This window comes from Mustela erminea, chromosome 8, assembly GCF_009829155.1.
Source record: "Mustela erminea isolate mMusErm1 chromosome 8, mMusErm1.Pri, whole genome shotgun sequence".
Taxonomy (NCBI): Eukaryota; Metazoa; Chordata; class Mammalia; order Carnivora; family Mustelidae; genus Mustela; species Mustela erminea.
This window is the reverse complement of record NC_045621.1, coordinates 31648992-31673983: the sequence shown is the minus strand read 5'-3', so window position 1 is coordinate 31673983 and position 24992 is coordinate 31648992. Positions and strand designations below refer to the sequence as shown.

General features: G+C 39.5%; 1 long non-coding RNA gene and 1 other non-coding gene across 3 annotated transcripts; both read right to left on the bottom strand.

Annotated features, from left to right (window-relative positions):
* Positions 1-4383: 4383 nt before the first annotated feature.
* LOC116597471 lies at positions 4384-23470 on the bottom strand. Of its 2 annotated transcripts, none has more exons than XR_004288617.1 (3): positions 23332-23470; positions 12332-12426; positions 4384-4866 (listed from the first exon to the last, which is right to left on the bottom strand). It is a non-coding gene; the product is annotated as an uncharacterized LOC116597471 (long non-coding RNA). The 2 variants fall into 2 exon arrangements; XR_004288618.1 differs by lacking the exon at positions 23332-23470 and adding an exon at positions 14084-14481.
* LOC116597995 lies at positions 16204-16306 on the bottom strand. Its single transcript, XR_004288906.1, has one exon. It is a non-coding gene; the product is annotated as a U6 spliceosomal RNA (small nuclear RNA).
* Positions 23471-24992: the final 1522 nt, after the last annotated feature.

Genomic DNA, 24992 nt, shown 5'->3' with positions numbered 1-24992 from the left:
GAGATGAGGGGTTGGAAGTCTGACAAATTAAATGAGAAAACCATTTCTCTCCACACCAGCAGTTCCAATGTTTCAGATTTCAAGCCATTATATCTAGAGAGACACTTAGTGACATGATAGATTTGAAAATTGTTTTGTTCAGGAGAAGAAAAGAACAATGCAGCATTTGCTTTGAGTTCCAGCTCCAAGTTCTTCCAGAACAGCAGCAATGGCCGTTGGCACAGCCTCGGACATGGTGACACGGAAAAAAACAAGGTCAAGCCTAGAATTATCCAATGGGTGCATTAACTCTGTCAGTCTGCCAGCAGTTCAAACAAATATTTCCTGATTAAGTTTTATTACTTTTTAAGTAAACAATTTGGAGGTCTTGGTCATCAGATTTGACTGAAGCAAAAAAGCAGATCATTTTGTATATGAAGCCTGTATTCTTTCTTTTTTTTCCTGCGCTTTCCAATTGTTCAGACACCCATTGTCCTAGCTATTTTGCTTCTCCTTGGGATCAATTAAATGTAAAAGGTGTTATGATTATATATGTATATATATATTATTGGCATGCTATTAGTATACTATTATGTATTTAGGCATATTAGTATACTATTGGTATACTATGCTAGTATAGTAGACTACTATACTATTAGATATATTAGTATCCTATTAGTATTAATATATTATCATATATTTAGGTGTTACTATTCCCGATGGGTGTTGGTTTGCTTAACAGAAGGGTTCTCAACTCTGATGGCAAATGGAATCACCAGGAAGATTTAAATAAAACAAAATACCAAACAAAGACCATGATGATAAGACAGACCCTTAAACATTCTGGTTTAGTATGTTCTGAGTCAGGACCTCAGCATCAGGATTTCTTGTAAAAATCTTCCCAGGTGATTACAACGGGCAGCCAGGTAAGAACACTTGTTCTAACCTATAGAGAATTCCTAACCTCAAGTCCAGGCACTTCTTGGGGTGGAGGGGCTCTGAAGAACCTTTGCAGGGTTCTTTAAATCATCTCCAAAATGATCTTTTTCTTTGACTTAAAAATTCATCTTAAAGAAATTATGACTAAGTGTGCTATTAAAGTATTATTTTACTCAAAACAATTTTAAGGTATTTGCCAGCATGGGAGGCTGTTGTGCATAAAAGGGTAAAAAAGTCTAATGATTGTAGTTACCAAGCTATGACATCTAAAATATTTTCCCCCGTTGACAGTGTGGATTTCTAGAGAGCCCAGACCTTGATTTGTAAGTAATAGTTTCCACTAAAGGGAAGCAGGGCTGCTTAGAGAAAGGAGCTGTTTCAGGTTTGGTGCATGGAAAGTATACTGTAAAGCGAACATCTGTTTGCCCTCAGGCATGAAAGCACTCAAAGTCGAATGGGGATGTTTCAAAAGGGCTCCGAAGCCAGAATGAAGGAGCTCACATTGGCTAAATTTAGGACAACTGGAGAAGCAGAAGGAATAATGACTATACAGTGTTTGTAACAAATAAATAAAATCCCTGGTCCATATGACACTCAAACTTAAACAAAAAGAAGGAAAAGAACAGGGGAGAATAAAAGAAGAAATTCACTTGCCACTACTGGAGGTGATTACTGATCACAAGGCTTTATTCTGGGAGGGCAGGAAGAGACAGTAACTCTGACCTTACAGAAGGAACGGAGGCTCATCTCCAGGTAATGAAAGAAAGCTCTTCTTTCTAGAGATGCTACCTAATAAAGAAGAAATGGAGATATCATCAGCTATGCCTTTCGTATGACCTGCCATGGGATCACTTTGTGTTGCACTATCACCATCAAAGAATTCAAACAATACCTTTTATAATCCCCTTTTTGACATACAGAGACCACTGATAACTTCAGAATGAAATCTGCAAAGTAAAACTTCCACTAGGAAAACAATCTCAATATTCTTTATAGAGATGGAACTCTGTGATGCTTTGTAGAACATCCATACCTCCAGCTTTGGGGAATAAATGTATGTGCTTTGGGGCTCCTGGGTGGCTCAGGTCATGATCTCAGGGTCCTGGGATTGAGCCCTGCATTGATCTCTCTTCTCAGCAGGAAATCTGCTTCCCCCTCTCTCTCTGCCTGCCTCCCTACCTACTTGTGATCTCTCTCTGTCATATAAACAAATAAATTCTTGAAAAAAAAAAAAGAGAAAGAAATGTATGTGCTTCGTGGCTTTCTACCTAGGCAAACATTGGCGGAAACTGCCAATTTTCCTGCATTAAGACTGGTGGCCCGTTGTCATGGAAGACTTCCACTTCAGAACCTCAAGTCACCACTTTTTGAGGAGTTAGTCTGAAACAAGAAGGGCATCAGAAAATAATGTAATTTTCTTATATACAGAAATATGCTGGATTTCTGGAAGACGGGTCTTCAGCCCCTGAATGACCTTCAGGAAAATGAATATGTTGCAAGTAAAGGAATATTTACTTAAGACAAGTGAACATGGATGACTTTACTCATGGCTTATTGGTGGATACTTTTGATCAAATCAATGAAGTCATTCTTTCCACTCAAAGTCTTACATTCTATTAGGAAAGCTGCTAAGCCTCTCTTCCCACAACTGTTCCTCTGGAAAAGAAGACAGGAAGAGGCAATCACATTGACTTTTCAATGCTAGAAAAAATACTTCTTTAGGCTGAAATAGAGAGTGATTTTTCTTTTTCAATTTTTCTGCAGGCAAAAATCTCTAGGCACCTGGAACCCTATAGAATCCTTTTGATGGTTATTTCTACTCCAGTGATCTTGAAATTAAATGTGTGTTCATGACCCTTAACTTGCTGACATCAAGCATGCAGGCAATGCCAAAAATGACCTCACAAAGGAATTGATGCTACATGGATTAACCCAAAAGAGTCCTGGAAAAATCTGACTCAAGCCTGCCCTTGTCTCAAAAAGCGTGCGATGGGAGCTCTGATTCTATTACTGCGTTAGTGAGCTATGTTTGTGAACAAGAATTTTTCATCACTTGCCGACCAAATCAAAAGACAGAAACCACTGAACGTCAAAGATGGCATTTGTGTTTTATCTCATAGCGCTCCACAGTTTCATCCTTTCATTCAAGCTCAACAGCAACAGCTTTGCTGTTAAATTCACTTTGAGTAGATGAAAGCGTATCTTTTATTGGTCTGTATGGAAAACTTCACATTTGGAAATCTTTGTAACAGTTTTGCCCCCTTTTCAAAAAATGACCATTAATCACCAGAAAAATGACAGTGAAGTACAAGCATAAAGAGTGTTTTTATATTCTGCACGAGAGTAAAAAGTAAATTTCCTTTGTTGCAAATGGTGTGAAACATGCTTTTTCCTGTGATGCACCCCACTACTTATCTTGGTTTCTCAACGTGACACTAAAACCTGAGATAGCAAGGAACTCTGCTAAAGGATGCAGCTCCAACTGGATTTCCAGGCATTGGTTAGTAGCCGGAACAGGATTCATCAAGTACCCAGCTCTTTCCAGTGGCTTAAAACCTCACCATTAAGGGGGTCTCCTCCATCATCTCTTGCACAGTGTACTTCAAGAAATTAACAAAGAAATAATATGGAAAGCCAAAAGCTGATCATTAAAAAAAAAAAAATCCAAACGTAACCCCTTGCAAAAGTGACTTAGAAATATTATGTTTGGGGCACCTGGGTGGCTCAGTCAGTTAAGCATCTGCCTTTGGCTCAGGTCAGATCCTGGGGTCCTGGGATCAAGCCCCACTTCGGGCTCCCTGCTCAGTGAGGAGTCTGCTTTTCTCTTTCCCTCTACCCCTCCTCCTGCTTGTGTGCTCTCTCAAATGAATAAGTCAAATCTTTAAAAAAAAAAAAAAAGATTTAGGGATGTCTGGGTGGCTCAGTCAGTTGGGCATCTGTCTTTAGCTCAGGTTATGATTGCAAGGTTGTGGGATCGAGCCCCATGTCGGGCTCCCTGCTCAGCAGAGAGCCTGCTTCTCCCTCTCCTCACTCCTTATGCTCTCCCTCTCTCACTATCTTTCTATCTCAAATAAATAAAATCTTAAAAAAAAAGATTAAAAAAAAAAAGCCAAGAGGCTGATAATGTTCTTTTGGAAGTAATAAGAGAAATTGGTAATGTGATTAGGTACAAGATAAATACATGAAAAACCTAGAATAATAATTTTATCTGTAATAGCAATAACCAGTTAGGAGTAGAAATGGAAAACAAATATTCCATTGGTATTAGCCAAATCAAACCAAATAAACAAAAGCCCACAACACAAGAGGGGCATGGGACCTGTATTTGGAAAACTATCAAAACATGAACTAATAGGGAAATATTTCTTGATTCTGTGTGGGCAGTCTTAATATTAAGAAGGCCAGTCATTTCCCAATGGTTACAATACTTTAATGCAAATGCAATCATAATACCAATGTTTTGAAACCAGGCAAAATGAACATAACATGTATATGGAAGGCTAAGTATCTGAGAATAGCCAATGGTGTTAAAGGAAGACGTGTGTACGCATGCATGGGCCAGTGCACAGGCGAACATGCAGAGCATGGGTATCATCTTGCTTTGCTAAACATCAAAATTTATTACAAAACTACTCTGATAAAATGACATCCTGTCCATTAGCCTAAAACATTTTATGTTTTAATGTCTATGGGGCAATACTGAAAGAAATGAAGAACACTTGGCTCCTAGTAAACAAGACAACATAATTATTTTAATTTACTTATTCCAGTAGAGAACACTACCAAGCTATATCACAGCATATATTACTAGATCAATGAAATAAAATAGAGAAAACAGGAACAAATCCAAAGACAGGTAGTAGCTTGAGGCATAACCAAGTTGGCATTTCAACTCAAAGTAATAGATGACTATTTGAATAAATAACTTCGGCACAATTTACTTTCCACCTGAAATAAAGTTGAAAACAATAAAGTGATTTTTAAAAAATATTTTTAAAAAAATAAACTTATTTTTTTAATTATGTGAGAAAATACTGTAAGTTGAAAAGTAAATGGTAGACTGGAGCAAAATAATTGGCATTGTATGCGACAGGGCAAGTGTCATTTCCCCTAATATACAAATTCTTCCTATTAATTCATAAGAAAGACAAATAACCCAGCAAAAAGAATGGGCAAAGATATGAACAGGGTAATTGCAGACAAAATGCAATCATCAACAAACACTTGAAAATATACATAACTCTATTAGTAGTACAGAAATGTAAGTTAAGCAAGACGGTGTTTCAAGTTAAGATTATCAATTATTAAGAGCAACAGAATCTGATGTTATTTAGGGTGGAGTTGAAACTGGCAATTTCATACATAGCTGATGAGAATGTTCACTGCTACAATCTTTTGTGAAATTAATCTGAAAATAGCTACTGAAAATTGAAATATCCATATGTCTAAAGGGTTTCACTTAGAAGAATGTAGCCCATAGAAATAAAAAGCAATATATAAGAATATATTTTAAGAATCTTAATTATGGGGGCGCCTGGGTGGCTCAGTTGGTTAAGCGACTGCCTTCGGCTCAGGTCATGATCCTGGAGTCCTGGATTTGAGTCCCACATCGGGCTCCCTGCTCAGCAGGAAGTCTGCCTCTCCTGCTGACCTCTCTCCTCTCATGCTCTCTCTCTTTCATTGTCGCTCTCTACCTCTCAAATAAATATAAATTAAATTAAATTTAAAAAAACTTAATTATGGCATTATTTGTAATGTAAAAAAATCCACCTCTAAATGCCCTGAATGTACATTGTGAGGAACAGTTGATTAAATTGCTATACCTATAACGTGTAGTATTAGGCAATTAGTAGAAAGGGTGTTAGGTGTACATTATTCCTTTGGAGATATCCATGATATATTACTATCATGGATATGTGAAAAAAGACATTGTACAATAACGTGTGTGACATAATGCTATTTGTAACTAACAAGAAATCCCAAACTCTCCTTGCATATATGTGTGTGTATATGTATAACCCATGATCACTAAGTGATCATGTTTATTTATATATAAACATGAGCATAGAGACACAGAAGGTTGCACAGCAAAAGGTTACATTTATCTTGGGGGGCAGGAGTAGAGGGCAGATTGTTACATTTCTTAAATGTTTCTGTATTATTTGACTTGTTATATCATGTCACTTTTGTTATTTAAAAAAATCTAATGGGGGCACCTAGATGACTGTGTTGGTTAACTATCTGACTTGATTTCAGCTCAGGTCATGATCTCAAGGTTGTGGGATTGAGCCCTGTGACCGGTTCTGTGCTGGGCGTGGAGTCTGCTTAAGAGTCCCTTTTTCTTTCTCCCTCCCTCCATCCCCCTCTAAAATAATCTAATACAGTTTAAACAAAACACCAATAGGGAAAGTGTTCCAAATATTAGCACTGAATCACTTTACCTGGACAGTTCTAGGACAAGTGCTTCCCAAAACCAAAATACCATTAGCATTAGTGACTGAGTCCCTGGGAATATGATCACAGAGCCTCTAGAATTCCCCAACTGTCTTCAAAAAAACTGGAAAGACTCAGAGAAGTGACTCTTTAGCATTTTTTTTTTAGTAAATTCCATTGCATCTTAAGTATAAATATCTAAATTTCCTATGAATTAAAATTAGTGGTAAGTGACTCTTTTGAAACAACTAAGCAGATTTGAACAAGTAAAATGTAGATAATAGAAGGATGCTCCCACATTCTAACAAAAACTTACTCTAAAATATTCAAAGACTAAGCATTAAAATTATTTGGAAAGAACTTAAAATTTCTACTTACAAATGACAAGTTAATGTACAATGAAAAATTGTGTTATGATGAAAAATTACATTGAGAAGGAAATGTAAATTTAGAAAATTTACATGAAAATTTAGAAAACACTAGGGAGGGATAGTATATGATCTTTAAAAAGTACAATACAGGGGTGCCTGAGTGGCTCAGTGGGTTAAGCCTCTGCTGTCAGCTCAGGTCATGGTCTTGGGTCATGGGATTGAGCCCCGAGTCGGGCTCTCTACTCAGCGGGGAGACTGCTTCCGCCCCCCCGCCTACTTGTGATCTCTCTCTCTGTGTCAAATAAAATAAAATAAAATAAAATAAAATAAAATAAAATAAAATAAAATAAAAATAAAAAGCACAATACAAAATTCTGTATGCTTATGATCACAACCAAGGAAAATGACAGCAACAATAATATAACTTTTGTTTAGAAAAAAGACCAAAAGGAAATAGACTAACACGTCAATAAGTGATCGTCTTTGGAAGTTGTGTAATATGGGATTTTCTGTCTCTTCTTCTATTTTCTATATTTTCCAAATATTCAGAAATAATTGTTATTATTATACACCATTTTATTTTTATAAGTGTATGAAAACTTTATTTATTTTTAAGTATTGATGTATGTGTCTTTATGTACTATTACATCTAGCTTATTTTATACTTAAATAATATTATTAGTAGTAAATGATTACTAGTTGCTAGTACTACAAGAATAAAATACTAATACAACTATGTACTAGTAGTTATATAGGGATAAAGTGTTATATAATACAATGAACAGAGTATGAAATTCAGATAGTAGACATTTTATTTCTCTTAACAAGTTCTATATGATGGGGTGCCTGGGTGACTCAGTTGTTAAGCGTCTCCCTTTAGCTCAGGTCATGATCCTAGGGTCCTGGTATCGAGCCCCATATAGGGCTCCCTGCTTGGCCAGAAGCCTGTTTCTCCCTCTCGCACTCCCTGTGCTTGTGTTCCCTCTCCTCCTGTGTCTCTCTCTGTCTGTCAAATAAATAAATAAAATCTTAAAAAAAAAAAAAGCTCCATACGATATGTATAATGACTTTATTTTTAATAATAATTATTACATATAGTACTCTACTCCTTATTATTGGTAACAGTTATTTTGTAAATAATAATTATTGAGGGATAAATAAAGAGCTAAATATTATAAGGCAATAGCTAATATTTAGACAGTTGATTTAAACCTGTAATTGTATAAGAGATTTACTTCCTAGAGCTCAAGGCTGAGACCTCAGACGTAATTTGCTTCAACTCTAAAACCCATGCTTCACGGGCAGTGTGGAAGTTCAGCCCCCTTTCACTATGCCTGCAGGTCCTTGTATGACATTCCTGTGCCTTAGCTTAAAGCAGTTCCTGTCAATAGTGTTCAAGACTTTTGAAAAAGTCATATTAATAGTCAATAAAGAAGGGCTATTATGTCAATCCAGCGTGACACACGCCACCACCACAGATCATCACAGAGAGGCTATATGACACTGAATAACGGACACGATACAGGAAAGTGTTGGGGGAAACAGCGTTTGTCTCATGCAATCTTACTGGACCCTCACTTAGCATCCTAGAGCCTTTGTCCTCCAAACTGTCAACAGATACCATGTCTCTAAGTGATCATGCTGGTTAGAGGAATAATGATATATCAGTAAAGAATATTCCTATTTCTGGGCACCTGGCTGGCTCAGTCAGAGGAGCATGTGACTCCTGATCTCGGGGTCATGAGTTCAAGCCCCATGTTGGGTGTAGACATTACTTAAATAAATAAAACTTAAAAAAAAAAGAATATTCCTATTTCTGACTTCTCCCTTCTACACCTAGTTGAATGTTGGTGCTGCCCTCATCTTGCCCATTTGCCAACCAGCAAACTTGGTAGCGTTAAAGAAATGGGTGAGCTAATGATGCCAAGGATCCCAGTCCCATACCAGTAACTCGCCCTAAATGTCCCTTTTTTTGGTGAGGATCCTCTACTCACCAGAATAAGAGACACTGATATTTATATGACGTTTTGACTGTCATTAGCTTCCAAGAAAGAGTTTCCACCCCGAGTCAACAGGAAACCCAGGAAAGTTATCAAGTAAAAAGGAAACCATTTTTTCAGCATCCACTGTGCACCAGGCTCTCGGGGTTTTAAGGCATAGAAACCCATTCACACGAGGGTACGTATGATGGGGAGGGAGGTGGCAATAATTCAGGGCATCAGGGAAATCTCCCAGAACGGAAGGGTCATCGGTGTGCATGAGTCTGGAAACAGAATCAGTTCTAACAAGGCCTTGTCCCCTGTCAGGGAAGCCTTGTTCACTGACTTTGCCTGAGCCTCACCTGTTTCTCACTCACGTTGTCTCTGGTTCTCATGCTCTCCCTCGTCTTCCTCCTTCTGCATCCTTATCTCCTGCTTGGCCAATTTAGCTGTCTCAGCCTTGCTCTAAATGACCTTTCAGCCTTCCATGGATTAAAATGTCCCCTGGGTCCCTTAATTCAGATTCTAGACAGAGGGAATGTGATCCCTGAATCCATGGCTGAATACAGGCATGAATGAGTCAATCAATAAATTCAGCATTCCTCTCCTTTGAGTTAGAACCATTATAAACAATCTGCTGAACTCACATATTTGCCCAAAACATCCACAGGTAGAAATTTGCAAAGAGGACTCCAGGCAAGCATGTTAAGCCATGCGTTTCATCAGGAAGGAAATTCTATATGTAATATTTTGATGTTTCTGTTGTGTTTACCCTCCCAAACCATATGTACCAAATAGCATCATGTTGAGTAATTTCCATTAAAATGTAACAAAACTTGTATCTTTTTAAAGATATTTTATTTATTTGTCAGAGAGAGCACACAGCTGGGGGAGCAGAAGGCAGAGCAGGCAGAGGGAGAAGCAGGCTCCCTGCTGAGCAAGGAGCCCAACGTGGGACTTGATCCCAGGACCTTGGGATCATGACCTGAGCCAAAGGCAAATACTTAACCACTGAGGCATCCCCAAAATCTTGTATCTTATAAGTTAGGCACTTGTCAAGTACTTTATTAATGATTTCATTTAATCTTTACAATACCTAAAGAACAGATATGATTATTGGGCCCCTGAATGAAAAAATTTGGGCTCAGAGGGTTTGGAAATCATCTTTACACTGTCAGAGCAGGGAAAGGATTCCCATAGGGTCTCTCTGACTGCAGCTCCTGTGCTCAGCCCTTGCCCTGTGAAGCCTACTTTGTTCTACTAGGTGAAAAAAGACGTTTAAGCCCTGTGTTATATAAATCTACTTAATACAGACACTTTGCTAAACTTTTAGCAGTTAAGCGCTGTGAAGAGTCAGCAGTTACCTTGAAAATATAGTAGAGTTGGCAAAATGAAAAGCTGACATTCGTCATCTTTAAAGTTTCTTTTCAGCGCTTGAGATGTTTTAAACACTGGCAATTGATTCGGAACTCTGCATTTTGGAGGATGTGCATGTCAGCCCCACACTGTTATCGGTCAGCATTAGTGGGACAGAGCTGAAGTTATTCCTTATTCACAGTGAATTGTGGAATTGTTCCTGACTTGCAAAGTTTAAAATAGCATTTCTAGATTCCATCTCTAATTGCCCTATCATTTAAAAATCATTAGCCACTACTTTAAAATGGACATAAATTCACATAATTTAAAAAGCCAAATCCAATATGTAATGTTTAATGGGTACTTTCCTTTGGACGGTGATTATTATATATTTTGGTGCTCTCACGTATATACTACTCTGCTGTTGTCGCCAATAAACTGCCATGTCACTGCATATCCAGTTCTATGTTACTGCAAACTAGGACGCCTCTGGCCGTATTACGTGAGATCACAGCAGCCGTCCCTCAGTGCATCTGCTTGTCTCCATACAGCACTTCCACCCATCACAGCTGGAAGACTGTCTTTCCAGTCATCTAAATCTCCGACAAAGAAATATGGGTCTTTGTTATCTACACAATGGCCTCAATTCTCCCTTGTCCTCTGGGTACGAATGCTGCCTGATACAGCTTTGCCTCATCTGGAATTCCATGTTGCATTTCTTCAGTGAGTTGAGCTCTAGATGCAGCACAGGGGCGGGTGGAAGGTTCTAGGAAGCCGTATTTCAGTTCTCCTTTCATTCTGTTTTTTTTGCCCTGCTGGGATCTTGACTCTAGGGTCATATTCAGGTGCAGCCTCTCATATCATCATGGCATCTTACTCCACTAAAGTTTTCTTCTCTCTCATAAAGACAGTTTCATTGACCAATATTACCTGGGCATGGACCTGGCCCTAATAACTTCCCTAGGCTTATAGGGTTTTTATTAACCTTGTTTAAACTTCAAATATACCTTGAGTTTTGTGGAGCTATTTCAAAGAGAAATCAAAGCAAATGTGGCTTTGAGATCAGAATACAGGGCAAAAGTTTTTGCAAAATTGTCGCTGGCGTTTCTCCCTTCCTTCCTTCTTTCCTTTCTTCCTTCCTGCCTTCCTCCCTTTTAACCTTTTGATCCCCTTCTCCTATTAAAAAAAAATCTTTGGCAGAACACAGGCAGAATCTATCTGAATTCATCATTCAAATCTTTCCATTCTAATCAACTGCAGCACAAATCTATTTTGCCAACAACTTCCCTTTCTTTCTTTGAATAGCGCAGACAAAAATACCAATATTCGACCCACAAAGCACAAAAAGAGAAATCTTCTTAAAGATTAATTGGCTCAGTAGAAAAAGATATATGGAGGAAAATAATATTAGCTGATAACATTTCCCCTAGGTTAGGTGTTTCTAGCAACCTGCTAAAGAGAGAAAATCAGAGCTGGAGGATGGGTATACAACAGAGCCTTTTGTGAGGGCTCTGTGGCTCCTTGCTGCTGTGCCTATCACAAGGTTTCTAGAGATGGCAATTTCACTCCCAGCCATTAATTAAGACAATAATTGAAATAACAAGACAAGCTATATCCCTTGTTCCTGGCTCCCTTGCAAATTGCACTACATGAAGCAGTGGTTCTTTGCGTCTGCCTCAATGCGCTATGACTCCCCCACATACGTCAGTTATCCTATAAATTAGGAACCAGCCATAACCATTAAGCACTACATTGTTATTCCTTATTTTGATTAATTCTCTTCCTCCAGAGCACATGTCAAGATGATGGCATCTGTTCTGAAGAGTTTCCATCTGGAGAGCTACAGTTCTCGTTTCTTTCCATCTGCGTATGTACAATTCATTGTCATGAAATTGGTTTTAAAAATAGTATTAAATATTTTATTTAATTAACTTGCAGAAAATGTCAGTCTTTTAAAACTTCAAACTGAGGAAAGGAAATGTGAGATTAGTATAAGTAAAGCCGTTCCATCCTTAAAAAAAAAAAAAATCATATGTCTAATACTGTCAGTATGTTTTGGATTTGTAGCAATAATTGATTAATACAGTCTGCATATACTGCCCTTCCCAGAGTGGGATCCTATTACAATGGGTGTTCAATAATGTACATTGTAATTAATGATTTTTTTTTCTCGGAAACCAAAATGCCAATATGATTGTAGTGCATTTGCTGAGGACAGAGTTCAGCAGAGCCTCTCAAGAAGAGAACTAAAATAAAAGACAACAGCCCACTTACCGCAAAAGACTTGTGGGTTAATTAAACCTGCTCCCTTGGAACATTCAGTCTTAGGTAGAGAGAAGGTTTTCTGGACTGAGCCTCAATTTCTCCATCTGTAAAATGAGCATTCAAGGAGACATTTTCTGTCAGGTTCTACACAAGGAGTTCTCATTCCTAATGAGAACTTAATTGTTTTATATTCAAACACTCTGGAAGTTTATCTTTATACAGTCTTCCGGGTGAAATGCGTCATAAACTTCCTAGCTTTTCTACACATCTATAAGTTTTTAAATGAAGGCAGGATGGAAAATCCTTACTTTTTTTTTTTGATTCACCACGGCAGCTACATGCTAAGCGCGAATTTTTGATTCTCTTCTCTGTGGAAATCCCATTAAAATAATAGTACAGGAATAAAAACAGGAATAAATGCGAGCTATTCAGAGGATGACCTTGCAGATGAGAGAGTTAAGCAAATTTCTGGAAGAAAGACAGCAACAGAGAGAAGTTTAATAGCTGAGGAGGTGACAGTTTAGAATATTCTGGGAAGTAGCTGCGGTGGAGAAGGAAACCATTCTCAACACAGCTTCAGGGTGGTTTTGGGTTCAGGTATGACAGACACGTATGAGAGAGGAGCTAAAAATATAGGAATAGGGGTGTCTGGGTGGCACAGTCAGTTAAGTGTCTAACTTCAGCGCAGGTCCTGATCTTGGGGTCCTGGGATCGATTCCTACATGGGGCTCCCTGCTCAGTGGGGAGTCTGCTTCTCTCTCTCCCTCTGCCCCTCCCCCAGCACATTCTCTCTCTCTCTCTCCTTTAAATAAATAAAATCTCAAACAAACAGAAGACATAGTACTCATAGGAAGTACTTACATAAGGAGACCCTCAGAAAGCAAGAACGAAACTTCAGGTCATAGGCCAAGGCCTGGGGTATGTAATATAAAGCACGGTGACTATAGTTTAAAACATTGTATTGTGTAATTTGCAAGTTGCTAAGAGAGTAAATCTTTAAAGAGATCATCACAAGAAAAAAATGTAAGTATGCAGTGATAGATGTTAACTGAACTTATCATGGTGTTCATTCCAGAATGCATACATATATCAACTCATTCTGTTGTACACTGTAAACTAGTATAGCACTATATATCAATTATATCTCAGTCTAAACAAGGAAACAAGAACCAGCTCTTTGAAACAAGAAAATCTGGTAATGATTTAAATAATTTAAATAATTAAAAAATAATAATTTAAAAAATAATTTAAAATCAAAGGAATAATTGGAAGATAGAGTCAAAGGATTCCCCTCCCAAGGAAATAACAATAAAAACCTCAAAGAAAAAGATAATAGGAGGAAAAAAGACACAGAGGATCAATCCATTCCACTAATAAAAAATCTAATAAGGGGGAGCTTCACGTGCCAAGGAGACTAAATGAAAAGGGGAATATCTGATGTTTTATTTCCATTATATTATTCTTTATGTCCCTTCATGTCTTAAATATGTCCTAATTTTTAAAGACCCAGACTCTGATATATCACTGTGAAATCTGGGGACACCAAGAATAAGAGAATTTTCTAAATTTTTCAGAAAGCAACAACAGGTCACCCACAGGAAAAAATAGCTGCCTTCTCAGCAGCTAATTTCTGAGGAAAAACAGTTTTGAAACAAGGGTGCCATACAAACTCTATCAAGTGAGAATGGGAAATGGTCATTTTCCTTTTATGAGATGCAAGAACTCACAGAGTTTAGATCGCACTATTTCTGAAGAATTTACCTGAAGCTGAACACCAAGACAGAGGATGATGAAGATCTAAGAAACCATGCCACTAACCAGGCATTTAATGAAAGCACACTTCAAGGTGACCCTTGAGGAGCTATTCTGAAAAAAAACATCAATCAGTCCATGTTAGAATGTGAAACCAGACCACTCCAAGGGGACACTCTCCAAGAGAGAGGAGAAGGAGAAGAAAAAATCCAATCAACAGAATCAATAAGATACGCAAATAACAGTGAATAAGGCCCATTATTTTCCATCCACCAACAAGAATAAGAGAGAAAGCAATCAGAAAGTAGGGAAAGAAGTCAATTAAAACTCACAATTCAGGGGCGCCGGCATGGTTCAGTTGGTTAAGTGTCTGCTTTCTGCTCAGGTCATGATCTCAGGGTCCTGGGATCAAGGTATGTCCGGCCCCCTGCTCAGTAGGGAGTCTGTATCTGCCTCTCTCTCTACCTGCTGCTCCCACTGCTTGTACTCTCTCTCTCTCAAATAAATTCTTAAAAAAAAAAAAATCACAATTCAAATATACAGCTACCAAACTGGAGTGCGGTTCTGAACAGGATATAAGAAAGAAGACATTCGACCTTGATGCCTAGAACATTTCCCTTTGGGGAGGTTCAAGTTTCATGACAACGAAACCACAAAGAGGTATGTTCGAAGCACGTGACAGGGCTCTGTGATAAACCACTCATGACGCCTAAGAGTAAACACTATTTTTTTTCTATTTCAACACATAGAAGCAACCTATAGACAAAGTTAATTATGATTACAACAGAACATAAATTTATCAACACTGATATCATAAAGGTTAAAAAACAGTGAACAGAGGTCAGGGAGGGAAGAAATGTGGAAGAAAGGGCAAGGGTGTTAATATTCTCATCAAAAAAAGAGCAATCATGAGAGCCTTTGAAAACCAATGGAATAAGACATAATTTTTAGCATATTTACCATTACAAAGAAGCTAAAAATAGAAATACAAATATACAAATTGGAACAATGCAGGAACTTAAATCCTCACCCACAATAGCAGAAAATCAATATTTAATATCCAAAGTTGACAGATCAAGAAGTGGCGATGTAAGAAGGTAATTTAGAGATGCATTAGGTAACCGCTAACAGAACTTACAGCATAAATGATTAACGGTGGCTGCTTTGGGAGAAAGAGGCTGGGAGTGAGGAGCACTGATGTAGGGTCTTTTTTCATTATAAGTTGTTCTGAGCTGCTTGAATTTTTTAGCTACGTGCTCTACGGCTTGGATTAAAAAAATACATTTTAAAAGTCTAAATTATGGTATTTTACTACATTTACAGAAAATAATTTAACAGGGACTCTAAAAACTCTAGGCCTCTACTAAGTACCTATTCTCCACAACTGTAATGAAATAAAACTGAGGTTCAAAATCATGTAGATATGCTTTTTTTTTTTTAAAGATTTTATTTACTTACTTGACAGAGATTACAAGTAGGCAGAGAAGCAGGTAGAGAGAGCGGGGGAAGCAGGCTCCCTGCTGAGCAGAGAGCCTGATGTGGGGCTAGATCCCAGGCCCCCGGGACCATGACCTGAGCTGAAGGCAGAGGCTTTAACCCATTGAGCCACCCAGGTGCCCCTGTAGATATGTTCTGAGATACGGATATGCCTTTGTGAATGAAAAATAATACCATTTTCCAAACAGTTTCAATGTTGAGTTTCATCTTTTTACTTAAAAAAAAAAAAAAATTCTTATTTATTTACTTGACAGAGAGATAGAGCAAGAGAGCCCAAGCTGGGGAAATGGCAGAAGGAGAAGGAGAAGTAGACTCTCCACTGAGCCGGAAGCCCCACATGGGGCTTGATCCTACATGACATGAGCCAAAGGCAGACGCTTAACTGACTGAGCCACCCAGGTGCCCCCTGATTTTAATTTTTAAAATTTTTGATAGAAAACATATGATGAAGACAATGGCTCCTCCCTACCCAAATATTTAATTAAACTAGATCTTTTTCCCGGCACAACTTCCTGTGAATTTACATGGTCCTCAAAGTTTGGCAAAATCAAAGAAAATATTTCACTCTGATTCCTAAGAGAGGCAATAAAGGGAATGGAGGTGGGGGAAACTGCACTTTGTTTATTTATTTATTAAATAGGGCAGGCTTCATGAATTTGCCTGTCAGCTGCCGCAAGGGCCATGCTAATCTTCTCTGTATCATTCCAGAAATCTGCACTTTAGAACATTTTTTTATATTATTGTGCAAATACACAGTTTAGAATTTTTCAATGTGATATCCTTATTTTTAAATTAAAAAAAAATCCCTGTATACTTAAGACACAGTGTTATATTAGTTTCGGGTATCACAATATCTTATTTTTTCAAAGGAAGAGAAGGAGTCCTACGTCTGTTTTTGTTTTTGTTTTGTAATGAAGTAAAAAGTAGTTTGCAAGTTGAAGGTTTCTTCTTACTTCAAATAGGCCGATCAGAATGTAACCTCATGATACTTATCACAGGGTGGGTTTTCCAGAAGCAGATACTGAAATGAAGGTTGGGGTTCGAGATGTTTACTGGGGATCAATAGTGATGAAAGCTTGTGGGAAGAACTGGGCTGAGGGAAAAAGGAGCTGCAGGCTTCATAAAGCCCCTGGACTGGTGGGGAACTATAGAGCACGCAATGCCTAGGAAAATTGTCCCTCAGTGCGGGGAGCTAGCTGGGTCTCCATATTACCTCTAGACGCAGGCTGTCTAGGGCGGGCATGGTTTTAGGCCCAGCTGCTGTTTGCGGCCCAGGGAGGCCCTGAAGGAGACATCACCTGGGAGCTGTGTGGTGATGGACCTCTCCACAGCTCAACGGGGAACCTTCCTTGAGCGGGATATAGGTGGCCCATCTCCGGGTCCGTCTTCCCACTGACTGGTGATAGTGTGATAGCCAAATGCAAAAAAGCACCCATCTTTTTACGGAGAAACACATTCGGTAAGCAGATCTTGGGGTTAGCTGTTCCAGGCCCCCCAACAGCTGCGGGAGATGGCCTTGCCAGTTGTTCTAGCCATCCTTGCTTCTGCTCAAAAATTACTTTCGCATGTACACCACCATGTACTTCGGAAACATCCTCACATGGGCTTCTGTTGACTTTGCTTCCTTGGGCTTTGGATCTTGACTCTGCATATGATGGCAGAATTTTCTTGGCTTAGTCTCCTTGGATCCACCACCTCATCTTGGACTGTTGCAAAACTGCTTGCAGCCCATCTCACCCGAACAGGAGGCAGAAAGCTGCAGATCGCCAGATGGGTTCTGGAGCACCCCTCCCCATGGCCCCATGCCCCCAGCTGTCAGGAGCCAGGCCTCAGACATGCATGGCACTGGGGCTGGGCAAGTCTGAGACCTGAACAAAGACAAAGCAAGTGTGCCCTCAGTGAGAAGCGGCTCTAGAGTTCACTGAGCCAACCACCCGTTCATCAGTTGTTTCTGCCTGCAATCCTGCTTTTCCTTAGGGGAACAACCACCCCCTTTCACAGGCCCATGGGTCAGTGAAGCTGACCAGCCCAGATGGCCCGAGGTGGTCCTCTGTCTCAGGTCTAGCCAGACAAATGTTCTGGATGCAGCCATTGGGTCAGAAATGGACACTTGATCCAGCCAGGGCAATAAAACGCTCTTGCAAGACTCATTATTGTAAGGGATGCTATCTCTCTGTGGACAGTGCTCCATGGAAGGCTATGTGAAACTTCAGTTCAACCACACTTGAAATGGGCATTTCAGCCACAGAAGCCTATAAGTTCCTAACTATGCCTAAACTAGTTTGAAATGGGATTTTCTATTTGCACCCCAAAGAGTCTGAACTAATACGAAACCTATGACAATCTCCTCACTGGGTGTTGGTATAGCCGATTTGACGGCGAACTCACCGCTCTTGCTGGCACCAGATCAAAAGCCTCTTTGTAAGTCCATCCTTTATTCCCATGGAGCTGTGGCAGGCAGAGGCATTCACCCAAATATTGTATCTACATTGGTGGTTCTCAAACTTAGCAGCTCATCAGAATCAGCTGGGAAACTTGAAAACTGGAGATTCCTGGGCCTCACCCTGGGTAGAATTCTGTAGAATTCTGATTTTACAGAATCAGAATTTCTGGGTATATTGTGTATGTGTATTTTTAAAAAGCTACAGAGATGATTTTAACCCCAAATTTAAAAGCTACTGATACCCCCGGGGCACCTGGGTGGCTCCGTGGGTTAAAGCCTCTGCCTTTGGCTCAGGCCATGACCCTCGGATTCTGGGATCAAGTCTCACACTGGACTCTCTGCTTGGCAGGGTGCCTGCTTCCCTTCCTCTCTCTCTGCCTACTTGTGATCTCTGTCTGTCAAATAAATAAAAAAAAAAAAAAAAAAAAGAGCTACTGATCCCATAATGCCAAGTAATTATTCTGTTAAATGTAATAAACTGGCCAGCTAAAATACAGCCATGTACACGTCTCCTACACGTTTGTGTCGTATTTTCTACAGATCTGGTCCTTAAGTTCAAGTTTCCTTCATTCCTAAGGAAACAACAGCAGCTTGGTGGAAGAAAATTGGGAGTGGACGAGAATGAAGAAATGGATTTACCATGAAGCTAATAAACTTGAAGTTTCATTAAACTTGAAGGCTCCTCGTGGGAAGCACCTGTATGTTTTTGTAAATGGCCATATGTTCTTGTAAAATTTATAGGATTAAAAAAAAATTTATGTGTGTAACTACACATGGCTGGGGCCAGTTTCTTTCCCACTACAGCTTCTCCTCAGTCATAGTTCTCCTTGTGTTGGGTTCTACAGGAGGAGCCATGGGCATTTTGGATCATGACTAAGGAAGCTGATGGGGTTACATCTAGTTTTGGCTGAGTGGGATATTTATGTGTTTCACAGACTCTTCTGTGTATAGTTTAGTTATTTATAGCTGCCTCCCTACAGGAAGAATTGTTAGTAATAGTTCTAACACCCAGTCTCCCAACAGAGCCCACCTTGATAAACGAAGGTAGAGGGTCTGATGTGACCATCATAATATGCCCCAACATGAGGGGCCCCTGAAGACAAGCTGGTCCATGAGTGTTAACCATTCAGAAAGTACGTAAGATTCGCTTCTCCAACAACAAACCTCTGAAATGCCTTGAAATCCTATAGCTTGCATGTGAAAGACACTTGAGAGAAGGTTTCCTAAAATTGATAACATTCCTAAAAAATGTACCAAGAATAAGAGGTGAAGCCAACAGAAATCTTTCCACACTATCAATCACAAAAAAAAGAAAAGAAAAAGAAAAGAAAAAAATCATTTCACTCAGGGCAACAAAGCAAAACAAAAACATCATTGCATCTGCCATGATGACTCACCACCAATCCATTATTGGATTGATCCAATCCAAGAAATTCTGATTTCTCTCTCTATTCTCTCTGTAGAAAGCTGGACAAAATCACTGTTGCAAGAATGGGCCATCAAGCATATGCAGATGAGAATTTTATTGAGTCATCTATCAAATAGCTAAGTAGTAAATATGTTTTTTCCTAAATTTGGAGATCTTCCCAGAGTTTATCAAGTCTAAGTGTTTTGCTGTTAGGGTGGTCATTTACATGATGATTCTGAGAGAATATTCAGTGTCATGTCTGAGAGTGTGAATTACTTAAAAAGGGTCTCCAACGAGCGCCTGTTGGGGACTGCCTTCGGCTCAGGTCATGATCCTGGAGTCCCAGGATCGAGTCCCACATCAGGCTCCCTGCTTGGTGGGGAGTCTGCTTCTTCCTCTGACCCTGCCCCCTTCTTGTGTTCTCTTTCTCTCAAATAAATCAATTAAAAAAATATGTATATATATATATATATATATATATATATATATAGAGAGAGAGAGAGAGAGAGGGTCTCCAAGGGGCGCCTGGGTGGCTGAGCGGGTTAAAGCCTCTGCCTTCGGCTTGGGTCATGATCTCAGGGTCCTGGGATCGAGTCCCGCATCGGGCTCTCTGCTCTGCAGGGAGCCTCCTTCCTCCTCTCTCTCTGCCTGCCTTTCTGCCTACTTGTGATCTCTGTCTGTCAAATAAATAAATAAAATCTTTAAAAAATTTGTCAAATAAATAAATAAATAATATAAAGGGTCTCCAAAACTGTCTGAGCTGCAGGTCCACAGATGCTCCCTTGGTTGGAAGTGACCACCTCGCCCCTGTGTGTCAGCAGTGGGTGTGATATCTTCTCATGTATCTGCCCTCTACCGCTTCCTGAGTCTCCTGAAAACTAAATCTGCTGATTATTAAGTCAGCAAATGTGCCATTGATGGATTTAATGACTCTGTAGAAATGAGTCAGTAATGACTCTGAAGGAATCTGTGTGGCCAGACAGATAAATAATACATCATTTAAAGGTTTCTGAGCTCTTAGTGTTTTAGAAGAAGCCATTCCTTAAAAGAAATTAGGAAGGAGAGTATATCATGGCCAGGGAGAGAAATACATAAACAACCAATATGATTAATCATGCTGAATGAAAGGTAATTTGTTTTGCTCTTATTTTGCTGTATTGAAAACACTCCAAATCATTGTCATGTGAAGAGGTGATTAAGTAGGTCTCGTCTCACAGATCTCGTCTGGCCTGGCTCAACATAACTGCAGAATCCATTCTCTCTTTTTCAGCAAGGGCATTGCTGCAAATAGGATGGTACACGGTTTCATGCACAGAGCATATGGAGGAAATGGTCCAGTTTCTTTATTATAAACACGCCCAGGCTTCCATGCATGCCGACTGTCACCCCAGGTTTAGCTCCTTATAGGCACGAAGGGAGAAATCCATCCTGTGCTGGCTGATGTGCCCCTGTGTCCTATGCATCTCGTTTCTAGCACCACTCTGAAGAAACTTAGTATTTACAATGCAGCATTTAAAAACTGTTCATCTACGGGCACCTGGGTGGCTCAGTTGGTTAAACATCTGCCTTCAGCGCAGGTCATGATCCCAGGGCCTGAGATAGAGACCCATATTGGGCTTCCTGCTCAGCGGGGAGCCTGCTTCTCCCTCTCCCTGTTGCCCGCCCCACTGCTTGTGCTCTTTCTCACTCTCACACTCTCTCTCAAATAAATAAATAAAATCTTTTAAAAAAAATAAATAAAATAAATAAACACTGTTCATTTAAATTCTCTGCTCTAAGTGCCTTTAGTCATACCTTAGATTCATGGAACATTAACAAAGTTTACTAAAACAACAACAACAAAAAAACTGTAGCCATAACAGTTTAGTAAACACTGGTTTATACAAAACTGAACTGATTTCTTTATATATCTGCAGCAGGATTTCTCAGAGCTTTTAACAATGAATCTCTAAGTGCAGATTACAAAAGAATGCAGTTTTGCAATGCTTCCCAAATTACTTGATCATAAAATGTTTTTTTGAAGAACCAGTATTACAGGGACCATAACTTTGGGACATGCTGCTTTGGACTAAAATACAGTGACATAATGGACTATAAATGCTTTATACAACATAAAAGCTAAACAAATTATATGATACCGTGGCGATCACTATTATTGTCGTTATTACTAAAATTACTATGCTCTTGGGGTGCCTAGGTGGCACAGTTGGTTAAGTGCCCAACTTTTGGTTTCGGCTCAGGTTGTGATCTCAGGGTCGTGAGATCGAGCCCTGCATGTCAGGCTCTACTCAGCAGAGAGTCTGCTTGAGATTTCTTTCTTCCTCTTCTTCTGCCCAACTCCCCCCCCGCTCACTTGCGTGTGCTCTCTCTCTCTCAAATAAATAAATAAAATCTTAAGAAAGAAAAAAGATTACTGCTCAAAGGAAACAACTGATTCTCTCTTTCCTTTCTCCTAAGGGCCATTTAACCTGTAGAGATCTGAAAAAGAGACAAACTAAGACAAATACATTTACTGGCATAATTTTCTGCTGTGATAGTTTTATTTTACAAAGAGGTTGAGAAAATTATACATGCTTCAGTTTTATTTTACAAAGAGGTTGAGAAAATTGTACATGCTTCTAGCTTCTGTCTACTGCCTTGGTAGCTTTCATGACTTTTTTTGAGATTCTTCACTGCATTTATTACAGAACAGTGACTGTCTGGGCAATCTCTATGAAAAATCCCAGTGGCATTTTTTTGAAGACATAGGAAAATTCATCATTCATCCTAAAGGATGGAATCTTAAGGAGCCCCGAATAGCCAAAACAATTTTGAAAAAGAAGAAGAAAACTGGAGGGCCCACAATTTCTGATTAAAAAAAAAAAAATCATAGGCATGCCTGGGGAACTCTTGATCTCATATTAGTTCTTGATCTCATGGTCATGAGTTCAAGCTCTGTGTTGGGATCCATACTGGAGTTTATTTATCTTACTTAAATAAAAAATTTAAAAATTACAGAGCCACAGTAATCAAAGCAGCATGGTACTGGCATTAAGACACATGAATAGACAAACGCAATAGAATAGAGAGCTCAGAGGGGTACCTTGGTGGTTCAGAAGGTTAAGTGTCTGCCTTCAGCTCAGGTCATGATCTCAGGGTCCTGGGATCGAGCCCCACATAGGTTTAGCAGGGAGTCTGCCTTTCCCTCTTCCTCTGCCCCTCCCCACTGCTCGTGCTCTCTCTCTCTAATAAAGTAAATTAAATCTTAAAAAAAAAAAAAAAAGAACATAGAGATCAGACATGAATCCTCACAGATACGGCCAAATGACCTTTGACAAGGGCTGCAAGATCAACCGAGGGGGAAAAGACAGTTTCTTCAACAAATGGTGTTAGAAAACTGGATGTGGGACACCTGGGTGGCTCAGTTGGTTAAGCAGCTGCCTTCGGCTCAGGTCATGATCCCAGCGTCCTGGGATCGAGACCCGCGTCGGGCTCCTTGCTCCGCGGGGAGCCTGCTTCTCCCTCTGACTCTGCCTTCCACTCTGTCTGCCTGTGCTTGCTCTCGCTCGCTCTCTCTCTGACAAATAAATAAATAAAATCTTTAAAAAAAAAAAAAAAGAAAAAAGAAAACTGGATGTGCCCATACAAAAGAATAAAGTTGGACCCTATACAACAATTAAATAAAAATGGATTAAATCCCTAAACATAAGACCTAAAACTATAAAACTCCTAGAAGAAAATAAAGGAAGAAATCTTCATGACATTGGATGTCACAAGGATTTCTTGCTTATCACACCAAAAGCACAAACAACAAAAGCAAAATAGACAAATGAGACGACATCAAACTGAGAAACTTGTGCATCAAAGGACATACCAATAGAATGAAAAGGAAACCTATAAAATGGTAGAAAATATCTTCAAATCATTTACCTGAGAAGGGATTTATATCCAAAGCATATGAAGAATGCCCCCGGGCACGTGGGTGGCTCAGTCAGTTAAGCATCCAACTCTTGATTTTAAGTCTTGACCTCAGGGTTGTGCGTTGAGCCCCTGGTTGGGCTCCACATTGGGTATGGAGCCTACTTAAAAAAGTAAATAAATCTGTAAAAAGAAACAATAAAAAAAGAACACCCACAATTCAACAACAGGAATCAACCAATTAAAAAATTAGTGAGAGATGTGATCAGACATTTCTCCAAAGATGACAGTATAAAAATGGTCAACAAGAATTTGAAAAGATGTTCAACATCACTAATATTCAGAGAAATCCAAATCAAAACAATAAGATATCATCTTATACCCATTAGGATGAAAGAAAAAAAGTACCAGAAAATAATAAGTGTTAGTGAGGGTGTGGGGAAATTGGAACCCTTGTGTATTGCTCGGGGTTGGAAGGGGGGGACTATAAAATGGTATAACTGCTACGGAACAGAAATTAAACTAAAAGAGAACTACCGGGGCACTTGGGTGGCTCAGTGTGTTAAAACCTCTGCCTTCAGCTCAGGTCATGATCCCGGGTCCTGGGATCCAGCCCTGCATTGGGCTCTCTGCTCAGAGCAGAGCCTGCTTTCCCTTCTCTCTGTCTCTGCCTGCCTCTCTGTCTACTTGTGATCTCTGTCAAATAAACAAATAAAATCTTTAAAAGAAAAAAAAAAAAAGAACTACCATATGAGCCGCCATCCTATTTCTGGTTTATATCTAATAGAACAGAAAGCAGGATCTTGAAGAGATATTTGCATATCCATGTTCATAGCAGCCCTATTTACAACAGACAAAATGTGGAAACAACCCAAATATCCATTGACAGATGAACAGATATATAAAATGTGATACATTAGGACGCCTGGGTGGCTCAGTTGCTTAAGTGGCTGCCTTCCGCTCAGGTCATGATCCCGGGAGCTTGGAATCAAGTCCCGCATGGGGCTCCTTGCTAAGCGGGGAGTCTGCTTCTCCTTCTGCCTGCTGCTCCCCCTGCTTATGTTCTCTGACAAATAAATAAATAAAATCTTTAAAAACAAAAAACAAAAATGTGGTAAATACATACCATGGATTGTTAGTCAAACTTCAAAGGGAAAGATATCCTGTCTATGCTACAACATGGATGAACCCTGAGGCTGTTAATGCTAAGTGAAATAGGCCAGTCACCGAAATACAAATGCTGTATGATTCCACTCCTATGAGGTATCTAAAGTAGTTAAATTCAGGGGTGCCTGGGTGGCTCATTTAAGTGTCTGCCTTTGAGTCAGGCCATGATCCCAGCATCCTGGGATCCAGCCCCACATCAGGCTCCTTGCTCAGTGGGAAGCCTGCTTCTCCCTCTCCCCCACTGCTTGTGTTCCCTCTCTCACAGACCTGTGTCTGTTGAATAAATAAAATCTTCAAAAAAAAAATAAAGTAGTTAAATTCATAGAAATTGTAAGTAGAAAGGTGGTTACCAGGGTCTGGGGGGAGGGGGCAGATGGGAGGTTGCCTGTCTAATGGGTACAAAGTTTCAGTTTTGCAAGATTAAAAAGTTCTGGAGATCTGTTTCACAGCAATGTGAATATTCTGAAAACTATTGAGCTGGATATTTAAAAATGGTTAATATGGTA